Here is a 6000-nt window from a genome sequence, read left to right as displayed (position 1 = left end):
CATGCATTGAAGTCGTGTTTCAGGCCTCATTTTGAGGGTTTTAAGGTCTGCCTAAGCTCTCTCAAGAGCCCATTTTGCCATATTTTATGTCTATGATGCATGTATAAAGCAACCCCATTCAAGGCCTTTCAAAGGGGCCTTTATTTGCATGTTTCCGAGACTGATTTTAGGGCCTATTTGATGGGTTTTAGGGCTGTCATAATCCATTTCTAGAGTTGTTTTTGCCATGCTAAGTGTTCTTGTTGTATGTGCTTAATAACCCCTTGCATGGCCCTCTAAAGGAACTCATCATTTTTGCATGCATTGGTTGCATTTCAGTGGTTATTTGGGCATATTTTGACATGTTTTATTCACTATTTTTGGCTGGTTTGATGAGTTCTCATACGCTTCATATACATGCTATGTAAACCATGCTTGCTAGCCGAATTTGCATGCTATTTTAGTCCAGCACTTTTTGGCCATGCTCTAAACTAGAAGTGTGCATGTTTTGGGACTGCCTTGGCTCTGTCTTTATACTTCATGGCCAAATAATGCTTGCTTTGCATAGTTACAATTCAATACATGTGCCTAACTTTGAGTTTCGGGGCTTATTTCATGCATCGGGTGCCATATTTCCATGTTTCGGGATCATTTAGCATCATGTTTCAGTGCTGGAAATTACATGTTTGTATGCCATCTTTCATCCCTTGCCATGCTTTGGTAGAGTAGCATTTTATGCCTTAGGTTCGGTCCTCGGTATACGTGCACGTGTGCACGCATTTCAGTTGTCTATTTTCCATCTAATGGCCACTGATGTGAGTGTGGCTGAGGTCCACTCATATCGGTGTAAGTCCATCGTGCATTGTGTATACCATTTCAATCCATAGCATTGCGTATGCTAGGTTGCATCTTAGAGCATTGTGTATGTAATGTTACATCACGCACATTGTGTATGTCATTTTAGTACAGAGCATTGCATATGCTAGGTTGCATGTTAGTCGCATTGTACATGCCATTCCATTTGCATGGTGCTTGGAATAGGGTTTAGTCCAAGCACGGGAAGCGAGGGGCGTTTCGTACTCCAAGTGACGAAACGTGCCTCGATTCCCAGTCCCCGACGTTCTTGATTGTCTATGATAGAATTGTTGGCTTCATATGTTCATACCTGCATTCATGTCATATTAAAACGTGCAATTCGGTCTCTCGACCATCATGCATCGAGATGCGTGATTGGTGGCTCGAGAACCGAGGACCACACTCCCTAGAGCTTGTGTAAGGACGGGGAGGAGTGGTCGCGCACACATATGTTGAAAATACATTGCTTTCTCTCTTTCTTGCCTTTGTTGCAGAAAAACCAGAGTCCAGGGGCAGAAAGTGGTCGACCGACCAGGTTTTCTGGTAGGTTGACCACCTTTTTTGGTTTTCACCATGAGGGGTGGTCGGCAGGTGTTTCCCAAGCCAAGAGCTGGTTGGTAGCCTTCCCCAGGTGGAGTTTCAGCCTCCTGGAGCTTTGTGTAAGTTTCTGAAATCAGCTGCAAACAATGATGGAATTTACCGACAAAGCGCATCAAGCATGCATACATTCATTGTCATCCAAAACAGAGCCGGGGCAGCCCATTTGCATGCCAGTTTATAGCTTACTTAGCTAATTTGTTAGTTAGTTAGTGGTTACGTAATAATTAGTTGTAATCCGTTATTCATTTCGGACTGTATTATTTATTCGGACCCTCCGAGCGAGGGCACAACTGTAATAAGTGTGCGTGCGTGTGATGTATGTCTTCCAACCCCACGTCTTTCTCCCTTTTATTTACCTGCTTATGATGGTTAGATTAGGGCATGTTTCAATTAGCCTATAGTATGATAGCATGTTTGCATTCATTCATCTGTTTTGCATGCACTGGGCTCGGCGCATCATACTAACTGCATTTGTATTTCAATTCTGAGTCCAATACTTGTTAGTTGTAGCATTTCATATGCCATGTTTAGAATAGCCGAGCCTATTGTAGTTGCATTTTTGCATGTGTTGCATTAGGCATTTCTGTATAGTTAGGACCATGCATGGATTTCTAATTAGCTTCTGTTTTGGCTTGGAGTACTCGGTAAGTTTTATGCTTTAGCATCCTTGCATGCGTGTGAGTGACTGCCATGATAGCATGCTTTACCATGAGGCTATTTGCTTATATGATATACCTGCCTGAATGCTTCTGGGTGAAGGTTGGGTTATTTGGATTGGAACAATTCATCGATTGTGAGTTTTAAGCCCACTAGATAGTGGCAAAACCATGTTTTCTAAGCCCACCCGAGGGTGGCAAAACCTGCATTTTAGCCTACTTACGAATAGCAAACCATTTTCGAAACAAACATGAGATGTGTTGTTCCAATTCAGGCAATTCGGTCTATATTTGTATGCTGTGCGCATCACATAGTAAATCTAGGCTAATAACCGGAATAAGAACGCATAATGTTTTCAAAACTAGATATCATGGTTAATAAAGGCCGATCTTTGATCGGGCGAGCGGGGGTGCTCACAAAGTGACCTTCCCCAATCGTACCCAAGTTCCCGAGCCGAGGCAACTTTGGTGATGACGGACACATGGCCTTAGGCAACGAGTCAGGATTTCCTAAATTTCCCAAAATAAAATATTTAGGTGGCGACTTTGTATCTAGCAAAGCAGTCCATGTTTGGCACCTCTTTCAAAAAATCTATTTTAAAAAACGATTTGCCGGATTTGGACTCTTTGATGATTTCATCGGTCTTGCATTGCACTCTGTGAGATTAGATACAGGATCGTGACATTGAGTCCTGAACTATAGTGAGCCCATACGAACAACACGGGGGATTTCCTCCCGAGACGTTCGGGGACGTCTACACTATATTGACTCTTCTGATTTCCTAAGATCTTCATTGGTTATGACCCAAAGGACTCTTTGGTAACGTCACATTGACTTCAACCCCTAGAGTAGAGCTAACCTTGTGCATATAATGAGCTATAATATCTTCCAAAATTAGGACAGGATGCTCTTCAATTTCTAGGGTGTATGATGCCGCTTGTTTGAATAGTGAAACTCTAGATCATTTCAAAATTAGGACACGGTAACCCTAGCCCCCACAGGGGTGTTTGTTCTCTTTCCTGCTATGTGTTATGTGCAATGTATGGGGATTCTCAGACTCAGATGAGTGGTTCAGTCATTTCAGTTTGTGGGGTTGAGTTCAATTTTTCAACATGAGTTAGCAGTAATTAGTTAAGCTGGGATGCTAATGAAATTCTGATTGGGGGTCCCGTTTTGTTTCAGCAAGGTAATTGAGCACTATAGCTTCCGAAAGGTCTGATATCCCCTAAGTTCTGTGGACTCGCTTTGGTAGACTTTGCAAAAGTGTAGATTTGGTTCAGGGTCAGCCAGTGTTAGTTTCTTTGCCACCGGTTACACGAAGAAAAGCAAAAGCTTCATCAACTGTCCAGAATACCCCTTCTTCACCTTCTAGATCATCACCACACAATTCACCAGAATAAGTGATGGTACAAATTCCAGAAAATATAGCAGACATACTATTGGCCCTTCAACGGAGTATGGATACCATTGCCACTACGATTGCTGCCCAAGACACTACTCTTGCCACTCAAGGCAATACTTTTGCTGAGCTGCAATGCCCATTTGGGGCGTCCACTGCTCAACCACCTCCGGTGACTCATCCAATTCCACCTTCACCAGCTAACCAGTTTCCCGAACTTAACTCACCAGAAGATTTGAGGGTTCCTGTACAAACTTCAGGAGGATTATTTCCCCTTCCACAACCAGAGGAAATGATCTTTCCCTCCAAGGCACCTGAGTCTGACGCAACTATGCTGAAGCTGTCCAAGTTGGAAAAACTTTTCAAAAGGTCACAAGGAGTCAATTTAATCTCGGACATCGAAGACGGGTACACTGAGACAGCTGTGAAGTTGCTAGAACGATTCAAAATGCCACACGTTGATAGGTTTGATGGCTCCGGTGACCCAGTGGTACACATTCGCCTATTCTCTGATGTCTTAAAGCCTATGGGCTTGACTCGTCCGCAAAAGCTCTCTTTGTTCGGACAAACTTTGTCAGGAGTGGCTACCATTTGGTATGCCAAGTTAAAGGACTCAGCAAAACAAAGTTGGGAAGAGTTAGCCGAGGCCTTTATCACCCAGTATGCTTATAACACCCAGATTAAAGTGACTACTCGAGAATTAGAGGCCACTCATCAAGAGCCCAATGAAAGCTTCGTGGCCTTTATCACCAGATGGAGGGCCAAGACAGCGATGATGACCAACATGCCACCAGAAAGAGATCAAATTTGCATGGTGGTCAGGAATTTGCATGGCAAGATGCTTCAGAAAATGATAGTTCTTCCCTTATTTACTTTTAAAGAATTACATGAAATGGGGGTCCAACTAGAATATGCTATCAAACAGGGAATCATCATTGACGACAAAGAGTCAATACGGAAGACTTTCGGGCACAGTTCCAATGCTACCACCAGTGGTAGCACAACTGTGAAGCCCTCTGAAATCAACTTGGTTGCCACCACCACTAAAACAGCCGACTCCTTTGCTCATGCTGGCCCGCAAACAACAAACACAACCTGAGCCCCAATCAGAACATTCACCCCTCTCCATATGTCACTCTCCAAAGCAATGAAAATCTTGACAAAAAGAGGGTATTTGAAGCCTTTGGACCCCCGACCTCTTTCTGAACCTCTCCCAGCCAAACATGACCCTACCAAACGCTGTACTTTCCACCAATAACCAGGACACAACACAGACCGATGCTTTCGTCTCCGTCATGAGATCCAAGATCTCATAGACAATAAAGTCATAGCTCCCCCACAACCTCCAAAACCCAACGTCACTACTAACCCGTTGCCGTCCCATGACAAAGTTCTACCACCTTCACATTTTGACCTCATCCATACACTTTCATCCACCTTTAACCCTAGTATCTATATCACACCTACCCATTTACCAAAACCTGAGGTACATATTCCTGAAGGCACTGAGTTGTGCATGATGGATATACCTCCAACCTAGCCAAAACCCAAAATCCCTATGGTGGTAGTACCTATGCTTGAGGCTGGCAAACTATCAGAGAAAAAGTATGATCCTAGCCGGTATATTGTTCCTAGTGGTCAACTAAAGCTTGAGGTTGATCTCCCCGACTCATTTTCTATCAATGTTGTTAGAGAGGATGTAATTGAAAAGGGGTTGGAAGATTTGGCTGACCTAGAGGAGGACTTGGCTAATCTCTATTTCTTTGAAGAATTAGACCTTCGGAATGCGCAGATGGGATGGTGGGAACCAAAGAATTACAGTCACAATTGTTCAAGTGGTAACGAAGCTTCTAATGAGGAAACTGAAAGAAAAAGGAATGAATTGAGACTTGATTTCAGAAAACTTGTTGAATGTGGTAAAGGAAAGAGTTCCAGAGGAAAAGAAGAAGAACCAAAAAGCCATTCAGAGCATACTGTGGGAATGATTCAAGCAGCGTTAGATAATTGCCTTTCGGTCAATGAAGGCTAATGGTGGGACGATAATGACCTACAGCTTGCCCACACTGATGATAAATGGGTAAACAATGTGCCGGATGAGACTTGGTATGCAGATGAAATTGATCATTTGACTAGGAGTGGACGCTACTTCAAGCCTCCACATCTAGACCAAGGAGAGCCCTCTAGGAAAGATAAAGAGGTAAAAAAAGGGAAAGAGAAAAAGGTAGAAGAAGACTTGGTTCTAAAACAACTGAAAAAGATCTAGACAAACATTTTTATTTAGGGTCTTCTCATGGCTTCCCAAGAACACCGACAAGCAATGTTGTCAGCCTTAAACAAGGCTAAGCTATCAATTGAGACAACGTCAGATCAGTTAGTATCTTTCATCATACCTAGAGACACGATCCCTATGTTATCATTTACAGACAAAGAGTTACCACCTGAGGGGTTTGACCACAATAAGCCTTTATATGTGGCCTTAGAGTGTAGAAAGAAGTGGATTCCAGTAGTTT

Source organism: Camellia sinensis, chromosome 8 (genome assembly GCF_055761805.1).
Source record: "Camellia sinensis isolate YWXY chromosome 8, ASM5576180v1, whole genome shotgun sequence".
Classification (NCBI taxonomy): Eukaryota; Viridiplantae; Streptophyta; class Magnoliopsida; order Ericales; family Theaceae; genus Camellia; species Camellia sinensis.
The sequence above is the reverse complement of the archived record's forward strand: the minus strand, read 5'-3'. Positions refer to the sequence as shown.